A 24,505-nucleotide genomic window follows, 5' to 3' on the forward strand; every position below is an offset into this window, starting at 1 on the left:
ATCATTTAACCACACTCGCTGACCTGCATTCCTTTTTGTAACCATCTAATCAAATTCATTTCAAATACCAAAACCTCCAGTTTGAGATTTAATCGGTGTTTATGCACACGTGCAAAATCTCTAGTGTCTACATGTGCCCTTGAGGACGAAGAGCACACGTTTACAGAATTTCGCAAGACCTCTCAGCCATAGTGTTTCATTCTTAAATGAATTCCTTCTCTCTTTCCTTTCCCTCCTCCCTCCTGCTCTCTCTCCCCTCCCATTCTTAAGAGGTCTTTAATCTGTAGGATATTCCAATTGTTGAAAGCTCCCATCCTGCGCCTAGTTTAGGAATTTATTTCTCTCTCCGATTGGCCCATGTTGGAAAGTAGTGTAACCTGGTAGGCAAGTGACTAATGTGGAAGTTGTGGAAAATATATTAATCCCATGGTAGAGCATAAAGAATCTGGCTGAGTATTTAATAACTAAGATATTGTTATGTACATGTGTCATATTAGGAAAGCAATTATGCTGACCTATGCTGACTGTTTGGCAACTTACACCATTTTCATTTATCCCTAACTAAGTTGGATGCTCTGGTGTAGGAGGGCTATTCATGTCACCAACAGAAAACACAGACCTATGGAAAAGTTGAATAATGAGACTGCACAATTTGAAGGATTTAAAATACTCCTCGGTTATTGTTGTAGAGCATTAGGAATTTCCCTTGCAGACAAAAATGTTGGATGTAAAAGTTTCCTTCAAAATAATCATCTTATGGTTAAATAACAAGTCTTTGGCATCCATTCATGTCAGTGACTAGGGTAGCTATTCATGAAGATAAAAAAGGCAGTAGAATCCAAAAAGGACGAGGATGGTATCAAAGCCAAACACAGGCAAATAAGATTGATTTTATTCAAGTGCTTGCAATAGGCCCAGCACCCTAAATCTGAATATCGGAGTGTTTCTGCAGGGGAATTTTGTGTTAGACTTTTGTAGGGAGGGAGAGACCAGTGACAGGTGGGATGACTTACAGTTGGGATTGTTTTGAGATCAAGGAAAGTCTAGATCAATTAGCCGAACAGGAAATGTTTTTTTCTATGTCTAGCAAATTTCAGAGGGACAAACAATTTAATCTCAGCTATTCATTCATGAGACAAAGAAAGGGAAGTTGGAGGGTCTGTGTCTAGTCTTGTCAGCACGTTCAGGCAAAAGGGGAAAAGTCTGTGTTTAGCCTTGTCCTAGGTAAACAAGGGAGCCACCTGCAAATCTTAGGGAGTCATGAGAGAGAGGGGACCATGCGTTTTATCAATTGTATGGGGGAAGTGGCTCTTTGGGGTAGCCATTTCTGGGAACACAGAAAGGTGGGGGCATTTCTCATCCCCTGCTGATTTCTGGGAGCACCAGTCTCAGGCACATTTCACCATTGTCAGTAGCAGCCTGATTCAGACTGGAGGCGCCAGCGGACAGATAAGGAGATGGGATACAACCCAGGGGGAGTCTGCTCAAAGAGATCTGAAGGCAACAAGCCACCATGAGAGGGAAAAGGCTTTCAATAAAAAGTACCAGGGAAAAGGTGACCTATTAATAAAGATGATGTGAATGGAATCCCTGGGAAAAGAGACCAGTCCTTTGGTTTGCTGAGGAAACAACACTTTTAAGTTAGAACTGAAGGTTTACAGATGAAGCCTAAGAATGGGCAGTCTCTCCAGGTCGTAGGTGAAGCATGAACCCAAATGAACCTAGGTAGAAGCAAGCTCTAACCTCCAAAAATCTGGCTATTGAGTTAAAATAATTATAGTTAAATCCAGTTATGAAATTTTCATACTGCCTGCCTGAATAGAGTCTGGATGCAGAGTTCCTCTAGGCATTTCAACAGCTTTACAGATTCAGGTTCTCTCTGCTGGTAACTCACTCTGGAAAAGGAGCACAGAGGAAAGATCATGGCCCCAAATCAGCTGATTTACCAAAAAACCCTTAGCCGCTGGTAGAGTCTCTGTATTTTTGCCCCAGGCCGCCTCCGAACCACATGTCAAGACACACCTTCACCTGATCGTATTTTTGCACGATTTAATGGTTTCCATTTAATAACACCAACAACGAAACTTCCAAGGATCTGTAAGAATAGATAAAAGCGTAGCAGTGGGATTAATCGAAATCCCAGGATAATCTCAGTGAATCGGGTTAACAATCCATAAACTTCCTTCTACACCAAATCTTTTATTAAAGCTGCTATATTATAAGCAGCTAAGCTGCCAGACTTGAATTTCATCTCCCTTCCAATTCTAACTTTATTAGAAGTCTAAGATCTAGCAAAAGGCTAACAGAGAAAAGGAATATTGAAGGGGGAAAGAAAATCACTGGAAAGTGAAGAAACGACCATAGAAAAGAGGTCAGGTGAGGAATGCCAAGTTCCTAGTCACACTCAGCGTAGGCATGCAGACACACAGGAGGATGCGGCAGAGACGAGCACTGCCTAAAGAACATGATGATGATGATGAGGGGGGTCGGGTTTGTACAGGAAAAAGGAAGCGGGGAGAACCAAAATAAGTATGTCCTATAACCATTCCTTTCTCTCTGAAACTTCAAAAACTGGGTTCCGGGACCCTTGGGTGGCTCAGTGGTTGAGCATCTGCCTTCGGCTCAGGGTGTGATCCCGGAGTCCTGGGATCGAGTCCCACATCAGGCTCCCTGCGGGGAGCCTGCTTCTCCCTCTGCCTATGTCTCTGCCTCTCTCTCTTTTTCTCTGTCTCTGTCTCTCATGAATAAATAAATAAATAAATCTTGCAAAAAATTCAGAGAACAACTGGGTTCCTCATCATTCTTTGTTGTTCACATTTCTTTACTGTGGTTTTGGCAGTTATTTCAGAAAGTAAAACTGTTATAGCATTTACCTTTCTGTTCCACATCTATTCCCCTAGGTAAATGCTATGGCGTTTAGGTAAAATATACAGAGAATTTTTTCCTGTTTCATCTACAGTGAAATGTAACATGTTCACACTTCCTCATCCTATTATGTACCAAATATTCTGGATATGTTGTAGGATGTATGTCCTTGTTCTCTTGTGGTTGGTGGAGCCATATGACTAGTTCGGTCCAACGAGTTTGTAAGCAGCAATGACCTGTCTGACTTCTAAGCTACAGCATATAATTCCTGGTTAAAGACCCTCCAGAGTTCTCTTTCCTCATCACGTAAATGATATCGCTGTTTGCAACTTGCTCCATTTGGCTGAAGTCTTAAAATAAAAAAAGATGTGAAGCAGAGATGCAGCTAACCTGGACTTGTCCTGTAGGGAGAGCAAGAAATACATTTTTATAAATCTATGAAAGTTTTGAGTTGTTGCATGATTGTTACCACGGCATAACCTAACTCATCCTGACTGATAACAATCGCATTTACAGGAGAAGTATGGTCCTGATTCTCCATATAAATACTTCATAATTTACTTACATAAATTTGTACAAGCACATGAAACAAACTTGACTCCAAAATAAAATAATAGTCTGCCCCAACCTATAGTTCTCAACCAGAAATCAGAAAGGACTTCAAGCAAGACTTCCCCTTCCCTTGATGACCCAGACTGTGCAATGAAAATTAAAAATCTGAGCCTTTAACGGGGAGTTAGAAGTTTTAGTAAAGTAAAATCTACATTTAAAGAATAGGGAAAGAAAGAGAATGGTTTTCTGCTTGATCACTGACAGTATTATAGCAGGTTTATCCAATTTTTGTCACACAGTAAAGATATATTATGAAAACTGGGTAAAAGAAAAGAGGCAGATGTTTAATTGTAATAATTGAATGAACAATTAGATGTCAGCTCTTTGGCAGATGATATACAGTGAAATGCACTTTTGTACTAATTATTTTCAGTAGCTAACTCTTGAGTATAAAAATGTGCTCAGTGTTGATGATCCAAATATGAGTAATATGAACTCCCTGGCATCTTGATGGGTACTGACAGTTGAATAGTAGGGGATGAGAAATGGACATGAGGGGCGCCTGGGTGGCTCGTCGATTAAGAGTCAGACTCTTGATTTTGGATCAGGTCCTAATCTTAGGGTCCTGAGATGGAGCCCTGCAGGGGGATGGGGGGGGGGGGGGCTTTCCACTCAGCAGGAAATCTGCTTGCCTCTCTCTACCCCTCCCCCACCTCCACCCACCTCTGTGCAGGCTCTCAAATAAATCTTTTTTAAATTTTTTATTTTTTATGTTTTTAAAGATTTTATTTATTCATGAAAGAGAGAGAGGCAGAGACATAAGCAGAGGGAGAAGCAAGCTCCTTACAAGGAGCCTGATGTGAGACTCAACCCCAGGACCCTGGGATCAGGACTGGAGCCAAAGGCAGACAGGCGCTCAACCACTGAGCCACCGAGGTACCCACCCGCTCTTTTTTTAAAGAAGTGGACATGAAGCAGAAATATGCTAACTGCTCTTAAAGGTGCACATCCCTTAAGGTGCAGTGGTAGGCATGGGTGGAGAGTACTCTTTAAAGGGGTAAATGGTCCAGTGGCTGTGGTTGCTAAGCCATCCCATTGGTACTAACTAGCCTACCCATGCAGCTGCTTGGTTAGAAAACTGCGTATCAGAGACTGGTTGATAATAAGCAGATAAAGGACTAGGCCGAGTAGTTTATGAACTTGATAAAAAGTCAACATGATGTTGAGAAAGCTGGCTTTCTTGGCATCCAATCTAAAATCTAACAAGTCTGTTCCAACCCAACAATTTCACTACTTCCACATTTTGGTCTATCAATTTGTGGTTTAGGATTTAGCAACAGATTGCACAGAAGAAGCAACTAACAAACAAACGATCCAAGCAAAAGCAAACTTGTAGACTATGTAGGAAAGTATATATATAAGCATAGGTTTAAATCACAGTGTAAAAATAATCACGCGGAAACAATGGTAAACATGTAATCAAACACATGTTAGAAAGAGAATAAACCGTTAAGAAAAGCACTATTAAAAACAGGGGGAGATATCTGAAACATCTCAGAGACTGCTCTTTTAAGCTCTGGCATGTTACTCCTTTCGCTACACAGAAACATAATTTTTTTTTTCCTGGGACAACCCATTTTCTGTACAAGCGACACCATCGGTCCCCTTCTTGTTGAACCATTTAAAGTGTGTTCACACTTGGCTCATTGTTAGAGCTAGTTGATGTTCAGGGAAGTGGGGAAAAGATGTGTATTTACTATTCTTCAACAAATTACTCCTTCAATAATTAAAATCTGAAAAAAAAAAGAAAAAAAAAAGAAAATAAATAAATAAAATCTGTTTTATGAAAATGGGTGGTAAATACCAAAGTATTTAATAGGATGGCAGTAGAACCATGCTCTCTGTAGACCTCATCAAGGATGACACCAATTTCCATCCATATCTACTGGATGGAAGCAAGATGTGCTTTTCTCAGAGTTTATACTAGGCAAAAAAAAAAAAAAAAAAAAAAAAGGAAAACACAAAAAACAGTATTTTTATTTTAACCAGATGTGAATGAATTAAGCCCAATATTTTCAAGTATTTTTAGTGCCATATGATGTCATCTGACTTTATATTTTTTTACGGAGGGATAATGTGTGTTTTTAAAATTGTGAAGCCACTTTCCATGCATGTACTTAAAGCCTCATATATGATGAATTACAATACACAAATTACAGCACTGCAGGACACACTTCTGGCAGTTTATGTCAAAGACCGGAGAAAGAGAAATTTAATTTCTTAATAGGAAATCAAATTACAAGCATGTGAAATGTCTTCTGCTGGCCTTTAAGGTAGTCCTCATCTCTGTAATTATTGTACTTGTGCAAACAGGTCCAGAGCAGGACTGGGGCCATGCTCTCCCAATCCTCCAGTCTGCCTCTCGCCTGCCAACAGAGCGGCCCACGGACTCCACAGGCACCGTGTACAGTATATTACCCTGGTCGCGGGGAGAACTCGGTTTTGAACAACCAGGTCGCGTCTGGTTGCTATGTATTAAATACATACCAACATTAACATATGTAGTGATACGCTCTTCTAGGCTATCACTATCTACTACATTATTCTACGCAGTAAATATATGATGCATGATGTATTTTCAATGACAGGCTCACACATGCTACGCATCCCCAGTGCCGTTAGCCCAGATAAGCGCAGAGGTTCCCGGGACCGTGGCGCCACTCTCGCTGCCTTGGAACTGGCCAGGGAACAAAGGGGCTGCAGGGACGAGAACTCGCTTCCTCGCACTTTTCTCTGGGGCAACGCCAGGCAAGCGGCCACACCCGGAGCGCGAGCGGCCCTCCGTAGCTCTGCGCAGTGGACTTCTCCGAGTCATCTCTCCCGGGAAAGAGAGTTCTTAAAAACCATTGAAAGCTTTCCAAAGGGCAAGAGAGAGACGGTCCTGAGCCAAGGTTACCATAAATGCTTCCACTCTCCCTGATTTCATGTCGGAAATAAGGAGGGAAAGAGGCGGTCACCAGTGCGGGCTGGCCCACACGCCCCGTCCAGCTCCCCACCCCCCTCCGCCCCCCATCAAGAGAAAGACGCCGAAAGTCAAGTTCGTAGGACTGTAGGGCCCGGGGCATAGGAGCCCTTGTCGAGTCAAAGAGCCATTCTTTCCGACTGAAGTCTCCATCCAGCACCCACGCTCGAGCAAAGGACGTCCCGGGCCAAGCCCCCTTGCCATCCCGCCATCCACCGGCCGGCGAGGTCCCGGGGGGGCGAGCCTGGGGCGGGGGGGAGCCTGGGGCGGAGGGGGGGCCCGGGGCGCGGGGTGGGGGGGCGGGGGCGAGGACTCCGGGCCAGCGCCGCAGCCTCTGCCAGGGCTGCTCGGGCTCCGCGGTGTCCCAGGACCCTGCCCACCTTCCGCTTCCCCTCCCCGGTCCCTCTTCCCGGCTCAGGCTGCACCGCCGGACTGTTTGGGGGACCAATGAGGTGGCAGCGGCTGACGCGTGGATCCCGGTGAGGGGCGATTTCATTTCCAGGGGGAGAGGCCGCCGAGCGGGAGGGGGAGCGCGGGGGCGGGGGAGAAAGAGGGACGCGGGGGCAAAAAGTCGGAGGGGAGGAGCGCAGCCCAGCTGGGAGGCTGCAGGGCGGCCGAGGTGAGCGACCAGAAAGGTGGACGGGGAAGCGCAGGTTCGCGGGCTGGAGCGGGCTGGAGCGGGCGGGCGCGGAGGGGGGGGTCGCTGTCAGGCGGCGCGGGGCCCGCGGCCCGGGGCGGGGGGTCGGGGGTCGGGGGGCGGGGGGGGCCCGGGGCGCGCGGCGGCTCCCGCAGCCCGGGCGTGTGGCCGCGCCCCGCCGCCCCCGCTCCCCGGCCGCGCGCCCCCCGCTCGCCCGCTCGCCCGCTGGCCCCGGGGCCGCCCCCGCCCCCGTCCCCGCCCGCGCGCGCCCGTTGGGGGGCCGGGGGAGCGGCGCCGGCGGCCCGGCCGCATTGTGACGTAGCGGGGCCGCGGCAGCGCCTCCGCCGCCCGCTCCCGCTCCCGCGCCCGCGCCCGCTCCCGCGCCCGCTGCGGCGCTTCCCGCCGCCGCCGCCGCCGCCGTCCACCCGCGCGTCCGTCAGTCGGTCCGCGCTCCCGAGTCGCCGGCGCGCGGGGCGCCCCCGGTGAGTCCAGGTCCCGGCGGGCGCGGCGGGGAGGCGAGGCGCGGCGCGGCGGGGCGGGGCGGGGCGGCGGCGCCTTCCCAAGTTTGCACCGGGCGCCCCCGGCGGGTGTCCCCGCGGCCCCCGGCCCCTTTGTGCGGCGAGTGCGGGCGCCCGGGCAGCGGCGGCGCCTCCGCAGAGCGGGTTTGGGGGAAGGTCTCTATAGTAACGGCGGCGGCGGCGGCGGCAGCTCCAGTCCGGGGGAGGGGGCAGCCCCCGCCCGGCGGCCGGAGGATTGTTCCTTGCTCCGCCGGTGTCGTGCGCTCGCGATCCTTGCCGCCGCCGCACGTCGCCCGGGAGGCAGCGGTGGGCAGCGCCCCAGCTCCCGAAAAGCCCAGATAACGAGGGGCGAAGTAACCGCACCGGCGACAGTAGCGAATAACGATACTGAGACACGCGCCCGAGGGCCCCGCGGGGCTGCTCGGCCCAGGGGAGCCCCCGCGCGTTCCCGGGGCTCGCGGGCCGCCCGTGCAGCCGGGCTCGGAGCTGCCCCGGGCGCTGTCCTGCGTCCCAGGCTCGTCCGCGCCGGTCTCAGCCGGGAATGAGCCTCCCTTGGCCTTCTCCGCTGCTGCTGACTTTCATCTGCAGGTGGTAAGTGAGGTGAACTGGTATTTTGGCTATTGTCAAATGCCACGTTTTGTTTATTTCATCTTTACGAAAAGAAAAGAGGGGGAAAATTATGAGCCATTACTGGCAGCCATACAGTTTCCACAGGAAATACTAGCATTCTTTGAGGAACACGCTACTGCTTGCAGCGAAGAAAGTCTTGACGAAACAAAAAGGCAACAGCATTGTTGCTCATTTTCAATGGACCGCTAGGAGGGCGGGGGGGGGGGCGGTGGAGGGAACGTGTTGTTTTTTCCTGTGGGAACGTTGCTTTCCTTGGGAAAGTTCATTGAGGAAGCATTACTGTCGGTGTCCGCTTTTCCCTGGCCGGTGGCTGGGCCTCCCCACTCCTCTGGACGATTACTGACAAGTGCCCATCAAAGAGCCTGGAGGCAGGCGAGAGCCCAGAGGAAGCGAGAGCCGGCCGCTCGGTGCAGGACAGGCTACCCACACACCACGTGCTGTGGAGCCCGGCCAGGGTGCAGTTTGCAAAAATGAAATAAGGGCTGCCTGGGGAGGTTTATGAGGATTACATGTGTGCAGAGTATGTCAGTTCTCCAAGGTGTCACTCTAAACACGTAATTCTCAAGCACCACTTTCCTTGCTGAATCTGCAGGAAGGCAAAAAACCTATTTCTCTTATTACGGAGCAGACATCCCAATTGGGAATGGGTTGAAATCTGTATTTCATTTGTACATATTGAAATTTTAAAAGGCAAAGAGAACAAGGTCTAGGAAAGCAGTATGCTAATGTGTTCACTTTGGGGGGGGGGGGTAGGGGGGAGGAAACATCTATTGGCTACTCCTGTAGCAGCTGAATGGTAATTTAAGTGCAGTGTGGTTAGAGCGTAGGGAGACAGCTTTAAGGGCTTCTTAAAACTATTTGAAGGAGGTGTGACATCTTGCTGTCCATCACAGAAGGCTCTTCAGGACGCAGTTTTAACTGAAGATCACCCATAACCAAATACGTAGGAGTTCCCAGGTCTAGATTCGGAAAGAAGATGATGGTGCCTCTCTTAAGGATCGTTTAGACATTCTCAGAAACGATATATAAAAAATAAGGGATATTACCTTGAATGAATGTAAGCTTCATTTTTTTCCATAGGAAGCATTTCATGAGGAAAGGCTACAACAGAGTAGATTCCAAGTGATGCTACATTTATTGATTTGACATTTACCATGTGTTGATGTCCAAAAGGAAGTGACCAGAGCAAATGAATCTCTCTCTACACTATGTCGCAGCTTCGCTAATTCCAGGCAGCTGTTCTGCTGCAGGTGTGGGTGGAAATGTAGAACAGAGGCCAAGAAACTTTGTGTGTGCTGTTGTTTTGGAAGGGATTGTAGTAGTACTTTACTGCTCTTAAGAGGAGGGAAACCCACACAAACGTCTAATACAAACAAATGATCTTTGATATTATCAGAGAAAGCCTGGAGCTGTTTTTCTTGCCAGATTTAAGGCATTGCTTGTCAAGAGAGGAAATCTCCCAAGGAGCAGGTGCACTATTGTAAGAAACACAAGGGAAATTCTCTTTTAAATGCAAAATCTAATTGAACAGCAACAAGAGAATCTGTGACACTCTTAGAAGAGAAGCCTTGTTTTTGGCAGTCTGTCAGGTTATAGTTGCAAACCACATAGGAGAAATATGTGTCTTGGGAGAACAATAATATCCTGGTGAAAATGAAACAATTGCTTCTGTGAAACTTTTACCCTTATATATTTGTTTACTTGTGCCCCCTTTAATTGATATGCAGATTTAGCTACAAGGAGTAATTTACTGAAAATGAATCAATAAATAGGTTACTTTTGTGATACACGTTTTGCATGATTTTGCACTTCACGTGGATGAGATAACTAGATTTCCGGTTTTATGGTTTGCATCTTCCTTCTTTCAAGCTTTAAATGTTAATGATCAAAATATGTGTTGAAATGATGACTAGGAGTTGATAAGACTGACAGCTGGGCCCTGGAAAAGCACTGTTTGATTCCTGATTAGTTACAGTGTATTCCCTTTGTGCATTTGTGGCATATAAAAATACAAAATGCGCAGTCTCTTCACAAGGCACTTGGAAGAAATAGGACACATGAAAGATACTTTATGATCCAGCCCCCAAGATGCTAACTAGTAATAGGAAAGGAATTCTGAGGATAAATGACCTAATCAGCTCAGATGTTTTATAAGTTATGTGTTGCTGCATAACCAATCACCCCAAAATGCAGTTGCTTAAAGCAACTACTAAAGCTCATGATTCTGTGCTCAGCGGTTTGGGTTGAGCTCAGCTGGGTGGTTCTTCTGCTGATTTGACAGGGTTGCCTCAGACATCTTAAGTCCACTAGTGGGTGGGCTGATGGCAGGATGATCTAGGATGGCTTCACAGTTATATCTGGCAGTTATGCTGTTAGCCACGTTAACCGGTGACCAGGACACACACCTCCCAGTTTTTAGCAGATTAAGTTGGACTTCTTTACAGAACAAACACGGTACCAAGAGCAGCAAGAGAGCTAGTTTGAAGCCTATGTTACTGTCCCATTGGTCAGATGGGATCACAAGGTCACCATGCCTTCGAGGGGTCTAGAAAGACTCCAATTAAAATGAGAGGCAGCCACAAAAAACTGTAGCTCGCCCCCCCCCCCATTTACTACATCTTTGAACCCTTGTTCTGCCAAATGTTTTTTTTGTGTGTGTGTGTTTTACTAAGGAAGAGTATACTTAGAAGACAGGAGAGATTAGTGGAGCCTGCTTGTGGGCAGCCCAGAATTTAGGTTAGGAAATGAACTGTACATCATTGTCCCATATTCTCTGTTCTGTAAACCTTAGGTAGCTGAGGAATAATGCAAGGATGGTAAAATTTTAGTCACAGCCTTCTACCAGTGGCATCAGGTTTGTTTGGAGACGGTAGACTGGTGGCAGAATCAGCAGACCGTTGTTTGAAGGTGAGGAAGGCTCTGGCAAAAGTGGAGGCAGAAACAATGGAAAGGAAGGCATCACTCTGGGAGATCCCATATTTTAGGATTAGGTGACTGATGACAGGGCATTATTGAGAGCCTCCAGTCAAAATCATTCTGAGATTTTCAAAAGCTTAAGTGGCTGAAGGAACAAGTGTGCCGTCGTGAGAAATAGAGAAATGAATAAGTGATTTATTTGGGGGGAGGAGAAAAATTCAGTTCCAGAAAGGCTGATCAAAAGAGATAAATTGAATCTGAAAGTACTTTATAAGCTGCAGAGTATCCTATGAACGTTAGCTAGTGCTTAGTGCTTAAATTGCAGCAAATTGTATAGACTTGAGTTTCTCTCAAGAAAAGCAGCAGAAAACAGAAGACAACCTGGAGGACACCCCCACGGGTCAGAGGGAAGTCAGAAGAACCACTTTCAGGATGGAATCGGAACTGCTGTGGGGTCGCGGGAGTAGAAACCCATGACTGTTTTTCTGCAACCCACAGCTAAAGGTCTGCCCTTGCACTTAGCAGACCAGCAAGGAGAAAACCTTTAGGGGTGCCTGGGTGGCTCAGTTGTTTGGGCGTCCGACTCTTGGTTTCAGCTCAGGTCATGATCTCAGAGACCTGAGATCGGAGAGAGAGAAAACCTTTGGCCCAGTTTTAAAGGCACTCATACTGCTTGGCTGGGCACATTGATTGGCAACCCTACGAAGGGGGCACACGATGGGCAGTCGGTAGATGCTTCCTCAGAGAACAATGGAGTACTGATCTCAGAAGCGGGAATGGATGCAGGGTAGCAAAACCAACAAATGCCCACCAGAAATAAACCCTGGACCATTTATTCCTAGCCCCTGAGACTAGAGGACAGGATTCAGGCATACTTAGGTAGAGCTGTGGATGTGTTAATAATAGCTAAACCCATGCTGGTGTCGGGGTCTTTTCATGGCAGGAGAGTAGAGAAAGAAGGTCCAATGTCATGCCTCATCCAGGCTCCTCCATAAATGTTGTGGTTGTTTTATTAGAGGGGAGAGGAATTCAAAACACGTTCACCGCTTTTTCACCTAAGGGCTCAGTTGAGGTGCCGCTTCGCCAGCCTTGTTTTATTGATGGCCAGTCTGAAATTCAGGTGGCGTCCTTACCATCGAGTGCAGCTGTGGGCCAGACAGAAACACCTGGCCTCTCTAACGTCGCACAATTAGTCTGAACAGCACGCACAGCTGCTCGTTACAGCAAGACCTTGGATGGACCAGCTCAAATCCAAGCACACACCTTTATAGTTTCTTTTGTACAAGTCTGAGAACCCTGAAGATATTCAGTAAATGTTAACTTAATGAGTGAGTGTGCCGTTATCTGGTGCAGTAACATTTTCTAAAGCAGTCTGGTTTGGCCTTTCATTAGTCACAGTAGAATTTGCTATAAAGTCCCGAAATGTCTTTTTTAGATTCAGATGTTTCAAGGTACAGTTGTCTCAGTAATGTGGGTTTTTATAAGCCATCATTCACAGAAGTAGACTCTACTTTTTTGAGACACAATTTTCTTCTTATCTTTATCAGGGCTCTTGGCTGCAGGTCACAGAAACCCAGTTTATACTTGCTCTAGCCAGAAGGGGCATGTATTGGCTCCTGTCTGGGAAAAGTTCAGAAAGAATCCAATTCTGATTTGGGTGGTGGCAAAATGGTGGTAAAATGGCCATCAGCAGCTTCAAGCTTAACCTCTTCAGGAAAAGAGAATAATTTGGGATTAACTCTAATTAGTGGGCACATGCCCATCCCTGAACCAGCTTCTATGTCCAGGGATTTGAAACATATGACTTGGCTTGTCCTTGATGATGTGCCCAGGCCTGGAGTCCTTGGGAATGGGAGGAGCCATCTGTGTGTGGAGGCCAGGGGGCAGATGGGGTGATATAGGAGCTGCATGGGAAGGTGGTCAGCAAAACCTGCACTAAACCAGCTGCCCTCAGAGCAGGAAAGGGGTGGTTCTTAAACAGCAAGTATCGAATAGAGTGGGTGCCATGCAAGCAAAAGAGTAGATGGCTCTGCCATCTGTTTTTCCTGGCGGACACATCATCCTCTTACTCTCCCCCCAAGCCGTGAACCTGGGAAAGGTCCTGATCTCACCTCCACCCAATCACCGGGACTTCCTGCTCTGTCTCTCTCTTTCCCCTGTCAGTTTAGAGTTAGAGCCTCATTGTTTCACCCTGCACAAGTCCCCTCTGATAATTCCACATCCAGTCTCTCTGCTTCAATGCCTTCCTCCCCACCATGGCCGGAGTGCTCTTTCTAAAGAACAAATGGATAAAATCGAATCAAGGAAGTGCCTCAGAGCTCTTCATAACTCCGGAACCCTGGGGGGGTGGGGTGGGGTGGGAGACCAGGCTCCTGAAACTGAATTCCATGGTTCCTGTGGTTCCCCATGAAATGGAGACCCTGCCTCCTGTGGCCAACAGTGGGTGAGAAGGAGGGAGGTGTTCAGCAAGGTTTCTTCCAGCTGCCCACATTATCCCGGAGCTGAATTGTGCCACCTGAAGGTCCCTCCGTGCTCCATTTTTCTCTCATTATCATGTTTTTGCCTGTGCTTTTGTCACTACGGAATGAATCTTTTCTCCTTTCTTGACTTCCTTGACTTTGAACATCCACTCCTCCTTCCACTCTCAATCCAAGCATTGTTCCTGCAAGAAGCCTTTGCTGAACTCCCCCCCCCCCCCCCCCCCCCCCCCCCCGCCCCGGGCCTGCCCAGCCTTGCATCTACTTTGCTGTGTGGTTCTCCGCTATGTGTCACGACTCCCTCTCCCAGGGTGCTGACTGAGACAGCTGCACGGTGCTCCATCTTTCTGTATCCCTGAGCCTAGTGTGGGGCTCTGCACTGCAAAAGTGCTCAAGAAGCTTTAGGGCAATGAATGAAAACTGTGCTGAGTCATTCATCTTGGTGATTTTCAAGGTTTCTTCTGTTTCCTTTAGCCCAATTCCTAAATTTGCATCCCAGAATGTTGGCTACGAAAGCAGGTTCTCTTTGAAATTGCTGCTCAGACACTTTTTAACGGTTTCCCCGGAACTTGGTATGCTCATTGCCTGCTGGGTCTCTAACAGCTACCTCAAAGAAGACACTGAAAAATAACAGCGGCCCAAAGTCAGTCTGGAAGCTAGAATGTGTGGCTCAGAGATCAGATGAGGAATACTTTTTTTTCCAGCCATAAAAGAGGTTATTTAATAGTTAATATTTATGAGGCACTTACTCTGCATTGGGTGCTTAACAAATGACTTACAATTATTTTCTTATTAATTCTCACAGCAGCCCTAGGAAGGAGGTATTACCATGATCCATCCTTTTTTTGCATACAAGGAAATTAAGATTTACAGAGTTGAACAGGCTTGCTTACCACTATAAGCCCTCGTCCTGGAGATTGCCCAGCTGTCAGACACTTCTCTAGGTTGTTGAGGGGTACAATCAAACTTTGATTGGGCTCTTCCAATTCATTATGATTTTTGTTATTATTGCTCTAACATGAAATGACCACTTCCTAAGAATAAAACATGCCACCTGCCTCCCTTGGCCTTTGAATATGTCAAAAAGGCTTTGGAGAAATACGTATTTAAAACAGTAAAGGGGCACCTGAGTGGCTCAGTGGTTGAGCATCTGCCTTTGGCTCAGGTCATGATCCCAGAGTCCTGGAATCGAGTCCTGAATCAGGCCCCCCCACAGGGAGTTTGCTTCTCCCTCTGCCTATGTCTCTATCTCTCTGTGTCTCTCATGAATAAATAAATAACATCTTATAAATAAATTTAAAAAGAAGTAAATATTCCAGTCCTGTAGGTGAAATTAAAATGAATGTCTACTTTAGAAGACATTCTATGATTCTGCAGTTGCCAGATAATAAAAGCCTCCTATGAAGGTTTCTGCTATGTATAATAATGTAAGCCTCCTGAATAGCCAGATTGAAATCTTAGTTCTGAGGTTCCCTCAGAAATGAAGTCCATAGGGGATCTCTGGGTGGCTCAGCGGTTAAGTGTTTGCCTTCAGCCCAGGGTGTGATCCTGGGGTCCTGGTATCAAGTCCTGCATTGGGCTCTCCACGGGGAGCCTGCTTCTCCTTGTGTCTCTCATGAATAAATAAATCATTAAAAAAATGAAAGAAACGAAGTCCATAGATAGGTAAAAGTATCCATAGCTTTCATCAGAAAGTTTCATCAAAACTTTCATCAAAGTTTTGGAAGCCACATAAGCTCAGTGTTTTATTTTTTTATTTTTATTTTTTTTAACCTGTTTTTAGTCTGGAAGCCTGTTGAGGTTTAGATGAAAGCTATGGATACTTTCCTTGAAGAAAATAGATGTGCACCCACACATCTGAATTCAGGGGTTTCCAGGATCTGTGGAAGCCCATTTGTGGATTTGCTGTGGACAGACACCAGGTTAGAAACCTTGTTTCAAAGCTGTAATCCAGAAGAAAGATACTAGCCGTTGTAGTACATTTACCTTGTGCTGCAGGCCACTACTTAGGGAGTTTACCCTGTGCCAGTCCTTTCTGAAAGTACAGAGCAGCTAACCACCCGTCTAAGATGTGGATGATGAGCCCTGTTGGAAGGGAGGTGGGGAATGAAGTTAGGGGAGGAACTCAGTTCCCCGAGCTACCTACCAAGTGGCGAGAGTGCCATCAAAGGCAACAACTTGCACCTGCATCACCTGCATCACCTGCTACAGCACGTAGCTACAGCACAAGCCTCCACCTGCTACAGCCGTAGCCACCTTGCTCCTCTTACCTCCCTGCACAGAGAAACTGGGCCCCAGGTAATTCCGAGCCTTTGTTTGCCCTGACTCCCTGTTGGAAGTGGGTAGTAGGGCCACTTCTGCTGCAAGAGCCTCTGGGACTCACCCAAGCCAGAGCCCACAGGGTGGGCAAGGTCTCTGCGCCTCTCCGCCTTCCCCTGTGATGACAGCTCACACACTGAGCGGACACCAGCCTCTGAGATGCAGCACTGCTGCCAGCCCTGGCCTAGGTGAGCTCCTTGCCCAGCGCTGAGGGCTCCTTGCGCACTCGGAAACATTAACTGCATGGGAATTCCACCACAAACCCGGCTGCAAAGTCTTCATTGGAAAACCCACCCCCACCTCCCATAGACAGTTATTTTGAACTTGCTGTATGCTGGGCACCTCTCAGAGCTACGGTCACAGCAGCAAGTACACAGATGGGGTTCCCTAGCTCATGGCATTCCCGTCTAGTCTATATCTAGCCGGGAACAGGGGTCCTCATTTCCAGCAGCTTCCTTTCATTCATCGAGTACAATTGTTTTAGGAACAAGGAAATGTAAAGGATTGATTCTACTCCACTTTCCATTCTTTGTAGCTTTACATCTCTAGGCACATAGGTGTCTCCTTCTGTAGCACTCTTCTCCTTCCTCTAGGATGTAGAGAGTGCTTCAGATTTCCAGAGACTTCGTAGACAGAGTAACAGGGACCCTGGCACACCCGTGCATCTTAGCCCCCCTCCCTCTTTGCAGATGAGAGGCAGAGTGACCAAGTGACTGGCCAGATGGGGTGCAGCCCAAGCTGGCTAGTTGGTCTGGTCCCCAGCAGAGCATGGCTCCCTCTAAAGCACAGTCTGCTATTTTTATTTGTGATGTGATTATTGTCATTTTTGGTCTTGATGTTGCAGTCTTGCTGCTGCAAATGAATTTGGCAAGTATGTACTGCTCAGGAAGCAAACACACTGCCAGCCCCTGCTCCGTCTCTGCAGCCCCTGAGAGGCACCCCTGGGTGCTCTTTCCAGCACTGTGCTTTCTCCCTACTCACCCACCTGCACCCCTACTTGCCCCCCAACCCGAGCCAGCCTCCCAGGTTTTTTCCTCAAGAGTTGTGACTGCTTAGAACAGAACCGGCAGTATAGAAATAATAGATCCGTGACTGTGAGCCACTTAGGTAATTTCAGACTTTCTAGCAAGCACATTAAGAAAAGTAAGAGGAAGCAGGTTGAAATTCATTTTAGTAATATATTTTATTGAACCCAGTATATCACCAATATTAGCATTTCTACACATAATATAAAAAAAATTCTTAACCAGATACCTTTCAGTCTTGTTTTCCATACTTTTTGAAATTTGGTGTGTATTTTATTTTTAACTCAGACACTGGACACACTTGTGATGCTCCGTAGCCACATGTGGCTTGTGGCTCCCATAGTGGACTCCAAGCTTGGGCTCTGAGGAGGCGTGGGGAGTCCTAAGGGCAGACTCAGCGACTGCGGCCTCTGGCTCCCTCAGCAATTAGCTGGAATGGCCTCTGTGGCCCCTGTTGTCCGTGGCTGACTGCGCCCCCAATTGTGGGCTCCTACGGGTAGGGAGTGCATCTGTCATCTTCCTGCCCCCAGTGAGGAAGGCAGTCTTTAAGTGGTCCAAGGTTGGCATTCTGTGCATTGGGAATTAATTCATTAGCAAATGAGGAAAGTGTTACCCTAGGAACTGCAGGCATTGGTGTGTGAGGGCTTGCCTAGTGTGACCTCACTTTGCCTGTCGCCACCTGGCTCTGTCCAGTGCCCCCAAACTGTGTTTGAGTCAGACTGGATGGATTGGAAGCCTCTAGAGAGAAAAGGGATGTCCCAGCCTAGAATTCTTCTGAGCTTCTGCCAGTTTGGTTTAGCTTCAGACTTCACCTCTTTTAATGTTGAGGCCTAGGGCAACTTGCACACAGCCCAGTATGTTAATACTTAAAGGTTTTATTTAACTGGATAACACAACAACCACCACCCAAACCAATAGGATAGACCAAATACAAAAAAAAAAAAAAAAAAAAAAAGGCCAACTGATATCCAGAACATTCAATATCCAGGGAAAAATTGCTGTGTCAAGGAACTGTAAGAGTCATCATCATGAGAGCTTTCTGTTTCCAGTGGTTTCAGAGTCATCATGCCTCCTTAGGGAGAATGGGAGAGTGATATCCTGAGTAAATTAGCATCTGCACACACAGTTTTTAAATTTTGCAAGTGCTTCAAACCCACTAATGTGCATGTGCGTGTTTTGTCCACTTTACCCCTAACGGTAAATGTCACTTAAAATAATTCATATAACCATGTCTCAAAGATTGGCACTCCCATAAAGCCATACTAACCACATATTCAAATAAATGCACGGTTTGAAAATGGAAGAAAATATTACTGCTTGATCTGTTAAGTCATATAAGTATCTTATGGGATCCTTGTTTCAGAGGAGAGCATGGCCTAATTAAGGAGCGCCTTAAAGTAGAAAATGGAATCAGGCATAAACTCTGTTTTACCGCTGATGACCGGTTTCAACCTAAAAAGCTCATTGACCTGCTTGGGGGTTTTGTTTCTCAGAGCTCGCCCAGGAAAAAGTAAATCCTGCTGTCACACACTATGAGGAGGCGGGGCGGGGATGAAAGAACCTTAAAAAATGTTTGAACAATTCCTCAGCTAAAGTATTTGGAACAGTTTGAAGACAAAGGTAGCTTGCCAGTATTTTGTAAAGTAGATTCTAGAAAAGTTAAAAAAAAAATCATAGCCTACTTCATATACGCCATATGATAGATAGCTAGACACTAGCCACGTTTAAGTAATTTGAAGATCCCTTCCTTCATAAGTCAAGGATGGTTCGAGACAGACAAGACTTTACATCTGCTGGCTCCAGTTTTGAGAATGCTGCTTTCATTTGAGTCTCTTAAAAAGGAACTTGTGCCTCTCAGTGACTGTAATGTACTTTGTCCAACACGACAGCTCTGGTGTGCTGTGTTGGTGTAATTGAAAACCTATAAAAAGGCTGAGAGCTACTTTTGAATTGGCTCGGTGTACTTGGACTGGATCTGTCAAAGTGGTGAAAGGTTTAAAGGAATTTTCATAAATGAGGTCTCCAAGCTGTGTTTTAACCATCGAATTCCAATGAACTCCAAGTCCTGTGAACTCAGAGAATAGCGCCTCAGAGAAGAGCAGTCATATCAAGATGGAAATAAATGATTCATTTTCATTCCCCTGGTTCTGCAGACATAAGCACACTTAACTGCTGATCATCATAATTTAGCAGTACTGTTGTGCACTAAAAATACAATTTAAAAGTCTAATCTTTAATTAAATTGAGTACTCACAGATTAACATGGTTACAAATCTTGGGAGCTGGATATAGCACCATGTTTACTCATGTTGCTAGGAAATAGCAGAGCTCTTTGTAAGCTGCAGATTGATTTGGTAAGGAGAGGGATGTGGGCTTCTCCCAGCATGGACTTGATGGCTTCTTCTCAGTTTCTGTTTCATAATGTATGTAAATGAATGTCATATAGCAGAAACCCTGCACGCTCAGAGCTTTTTTTGGTGACAGAAAACACAGGTGTGTGCACCTGAGTAAACATTTGGGAGATGTTGAGAAGGGTGATTTTACCATGAGCTCTTAGATGAAATAAACATCATCAAGTGTTTGGGTTTTTAATGAACTGAATTTTTTCATTTGTTAGAATTATCAAGAAAAGGAATGGCTTTTTAAAATATAATTACCACGAGGCTAATTGACGGTTTTGCATTCTTGCCATTTGTGGGAAACTGTGAAATTAGTACAGAAATTTGATACAGGTTGATGGTTTTCCAGAGTCATTAAAACTTGCATGTAGGAAACCAACTCTGCTATTCTTTTTTTTTTTTCTCCTTTCTCTCCCCTTGGCAAACCTCACTGCATGACACATTGTACAATAGTTTTTAAAAATGCAAAGCTAATGCTTGCACAGCATGAAAGGGAGTTGCTGTGCCAGCTCACTTGCCTTGTCCCTGAAAAGACGAAAGACTTCAATGTGCTATTTCAGTCCGGATCAGGCAGCAAAGAGTGGTCTCCTCAAGCTCAAAAGTAGAATTGAGAAAAAACCCACAGGGAAAAATTACTATTTGATCTGTTTGAAGCAGGTGCTTATATATGGAGCTGGAATTTCAAAGCAGGAGCCCTTTTTAAGAGATGGAAAAATAGTAGAACACTTGATTGTCTCCAGGAACAACATCAGGGTTAGGATACGTATTATAGGGTTTCAGCCTGTATCTAGGTTCTCCTGGGGAAAAGGAAAGGAGTGTGCTGCCAAGGGACAGCATCATGACTGTACTCCCAGATGTGTGCCCAAGACCTCTCAGTAATTAACACATTTTTCTCTTCCCTCTGTGTGACTGTTGACTCATTACTATAGAAAGTAGTTGTTGATTTTGGTAAGAATTGTTTTCCAGTATCTAGCATAGTCTCAAGTATGTACTGTATGACCAGCATATAGTATGTTGGCTGAATAAATGAACCCTTCAACGTGTCTTGAAAGTAAATGTATTAATATTATGAGACATACGCCTTAGTCTGTTGCTGTAAGTAGAGGCTAAGGACTTGTCTCTCAAAGATAAGCATGAGTCACTTGTGTTACATATACTCAGAACATCCTTCCAAGGCAAGACACTATCAAACGAGTGGGCAAAATGCCATGGGATGGAAGGTTTCACTGCTCAACCACTAGTTGGAATAGGTGATGGATTTGTAAGAGGTGAGAGACCTGCTATTGCACAACTTTTCTTGCAAGAAAGGAATTTGGGGATTTGACAGTAATGAGATAGAAGGGTGAAATGAAACTAGCACACATATTACAAGTTTCTTGGGGGTGGCAATTATTTACAACCATCCTGTTTCCCCCGACACCCAACAGCATGCTTATAAATGGTGTGGGATAAAGATGGTGGATGGGAGGCAGCATCCCATACTGGTTATGAACTTGAAGCTTTTACCTCAGAGCAAGGCTTGGCTCAGTCTCTTACAGTGTGTGATTACAGTCTCTTACAGTGTGTGATTTCACAGGCTTACTGAACTTCCTGACATTTTGATCTTATTTCTTCTTTTACTCACAGATACTTATTGATTGCCTCATTTATCCGAGGTAAGTTTTGGGTGCTTGGGATAAATGGGAAGAGAGGGTATCAGGTTGATTCTCTTCCTTTCTCCACCTGCTCTCTGTGCTGAGATGTTTGAACTAAATCAGCAGCTCCTTTATCTCTGGCTTCTGGTTGGGTCTGGCCAGTGGGAAGCATCATCAGGACTGGAGCAAGCCGGTGGGAAGAGAGTTTGAACTATTGACTTCCTGGATTCTTTACCAGGTTACCTCTTGCTCCTGGCAGGGAGCCGACTCCCTCAGGTACTTTCTGAATTCTGGTAACTGTGCCCTCCTGCAGATGCTTCACGCTGGTAATCACTGTCCTTGACCCTTCCTAGCTCACTGTGACATCTCTTAGAGTGATTCCAAGCCCTGCCCACACCTTTGCGCATGGCCTCTTTATTACACCACCCTCACATTGCATTTGTGTGTGCCACCTGTGTGCTGTTGGGAACCTGTCTCAGAGGTCATGTGAGAATGACCTGATTTAGGTAGAATTTAAAACAATGATGGGCTCATTGTAAGTACTCAACAAGATTAGGTATCATTATCATCATTATGTTTTTTCTTTTTCTCTCTTTTTTTTAAATGGAGTATTGGGTTTGCCATAATAATTACTACTGCATTGTTTTTAAAATCTTAAAAAGGTGAGAAGAAAGCAAGTATCATGTTGCAAAGTTTAAAAATAGGAAAAGCAAAAGAGAGGAAGATCAAGGCTTAGTGTCAGCAAGCACTTCAGTGGCAGAGCTAAAAAGTAAATTAAAGATCTTTGACTTGGTTTCACTGCAAAGGGTACATAGTTACAACATGTCTGGAAAAGAAAGTGACAACTTTGAAGTATTTAGTCACTTAAAACATAACCTACTTGGGATAATTGGGTATGCTTAATGTAGCAAACCCTATTTGTGACCACTAAAGAATAATTGGGCTGAATCATGGATGTCTCAGCCTTTTCAGCTTCATTACTCTAAGGGCTGGGACTGAGCGTTTTCATACTCATGCCCTCCTGGTAGTTTCAAGATATATGGTCCTCAGGACTGAATTTCTTTAGGCTCTTGGGTATAGATGTGCATCTCTATAATCAAAGCTGAATGGGAGGCCAGCATTGTGATACTCATATAGTAGCTATTATGCACATACACATTTTTCTGACTTCTGTCTTTGAGTTCTTCTTAAGTCACATAAGCTAGGTCACCATGATATTTAGAGTCACCTTGTCCATAACTTAGAGTGCACTGCTGAAACTGTTGGTCAAGAATGAATACTAACAAAATCCCTGAAGAGTGAGGGCCCCAGTTTGAGAACAAAACTTCCTGTGACTCCTTTCCATTTGATGATAAATCTGTCGTAGTTGTTGAAATTTCAGTGTATGGATGTATCTCTCAGTGGCTTGGAAAAATTGTGTGAGTGTTCTCAAACTAGAGAGAATGAATTTCAGAAATGTCTCGTTTTTACAATTAAGTAGAGTCAGGGGAGGAATAGCAATTTGAAAGGCCTTTTGATGTCAGTCCAAATAAGGATTTATATATTGTCCCTTTTGTTCGAGGGGCTGAGTAGGGAAAAAACACATCTCCAGTTGCCAGAATTGCTGATGCTTCTAGAAGGAGTGATTACCACTTGAACATTTGAATCACTTTTTATGCTTTCACGTTTGCTTTCAAATCAACCCCCAGGTAGGCTTCCTGCCTTCTTTCATTATGAAGAATATACTTTTCACCTATTGGGCACTTAGCAAATACAAAGTTTCCTAACTGTTTATCATCTGTCTATTTATTGTCTTTAAAGTGTTTTTTCAGGGTGAGATCTTACATCAAAGTGCCATCACGATCGCCTGGTTGATCCTAATAAAGCTTCCTATTGCTTCATTTCAGTCTTCTACTTGTGCTTAGATTCCATCTCTGGCTACTTTTTTTTTGCCTTGAGTAAAATACAGTGGCATTTTGACTGAGAAGAACCAATGTATTCATAGTAATCATTATTCTAAATGATTATACTGTTGTCACCACATCAGTTGTGTTGACATGAGTACTCATAACGTGGGAATAAAATTAAATTCTTAGTCGATCATACCAAAAATATCACGTTACTGTACCCAAAAACCTTCTGTGGCTTCTCGCCAAACAGAAGTAGTCATGGGTTCTTTAAAGCAGGGTAACTGATGGTGTTTGCAGATGGAAGACACAGTCATTCTGTAAACACGCTTTGGTATCTTTCCCTGTGTAGATGCAGTCTTTTCCTTCTGTGAACTTTCTGCCTACTGGAGGAGAAGCACTTGAATGTCTGGAGTAGAGTTGTGAGCAAATTCTACATTAGGAAGGAGGAGGGAGCCATGAACTCCACCTAAGTTGGGCAGGAAGGTGATCAGATTATCAAGGACTTCCCAGGCAAAGTGACATTTGACTGAGTGTTCAGGGCCAAATGAGGGTTCACCAGGCAGAAAATTTAGGAGAGGGCAATGAGTCTGACAGACTTGTAAAGTTCAAAGTATTTTGATGTGACTTCACAGTAAGATAGATGGTGTGGAGTAGCAGGACATAATGTCAAGGATGACTGGAGCCAAATCTCAGTCTCTTTCCCACTACATACAAAGGGAGTTTATGTTTCTTTGCCAATGAGTGATACTAAACAAATAATACCACACAGATTCTTGTGTCATCCATTCTGAAGGTTGTCACCTCACTATCACCTGTGTTGGTGACTTCCAAATTTTTCTCTCTAGCCCAGGGCTAGAGATCTTCTTTGTCTTCTGGTCACAGACAGTGTGATGTTTCATCAGCTCTCAGAGTTTATACTCCCAAAATAAATTCAACCTTTCCCTCAAAATCTTGGCTCTTCTCCCATTTTTTAGTTTATTGAATGGACCCAGCTTTCAAGGAAATTATCTGTAATACTCTGTTCTTTTAAGGCCCCCCCCCCCAGTATCTCCCAGCATTCCAATACTAAATAAATCTTGCCTTATCTGTTCAGTTACTCTCAACATCATTGACTGTTTTCTATCCACATTTCTAGTATCTTTATTCAAGGTGTCATCATTGTTCCTTTTGGTTACCATAGCAACCTCTCAACACTTCCCTACCCCTTTCTGATCAGCTCCCACACTATTACCAAGTTGATCTTTCTAAAATTGATTGTATCTGACTGTGCCAGTAAATTTGTAGTAGGTTTTCATTGCCTATGGATAAAATAAAAAATCCTTGGCATGATGTCCAAGCCCTCACAATTGGCCCTGCACACCTGTCCAGCCTCATGGGTCCTATGGCTGATCCCCCAGCCTGCTGTAGACCGACTCAGTAACTTGAAGCTGCTTGTAATTTCCAGTCTAGTAGTCTCCTAGGGGTTGTCTTGTTCTTGTTCCCGGACTTCTTACCCTGTGAACTCATTTCCCCTGACCTCTGCCTCCACCCAGATTGGGGTGAGGTGTTTCCACAACTGCGTAGTGATAGATTATTGACTTTTCCACTAGACTCACAGCTCCTTAATGCTGGGCTCCATCCAT

At 45.4% G+C, this 24,505-nt stretch overlaps 1 protein-coding gene across 14 annotated transcripts in view; it reads left to right on the forward strand.

Annotated features, from left to right (window-relative positions):
- Positions 1-6,153: 6,153 nt before the first annotated feature.
- Positions 6,154-24,505, forward strand: part of SNCAIP (synuclein alpha interacting protein) — a 148,771-nt gene continuing 130,419 nt past the window's right edge. For 2 of the 14 annotated variants that reach the window (XM_077911406.1, XM_077911405.1), the window contains exons 1-2: positions 7,695-8,185; positions 20,987-21,015. The gene's annotated coding sequence lies outside the window, so the exon portion shown is untranslated. The other 12 variants (XM_077911400.1, XM_077911402.1, XM_077911398.1 and 9 more) reach the window with 12 other exon arrangements.

The sequence above is a fragment of the Canis aureus genome, chromosome 10, assembly GCF_053574225.1.
Source record: "Canis aureus isolate CA01 chromosome 10, VMU_Caureus_v.1.0, whole genome shotgun sequence".
NCBI classification, from domain to species: domain Eukaryota; kingdom Metazoa; phylum Chordata; class Mammalia; order Carnivora; family Canidae; genus Canis; species Canis aureus.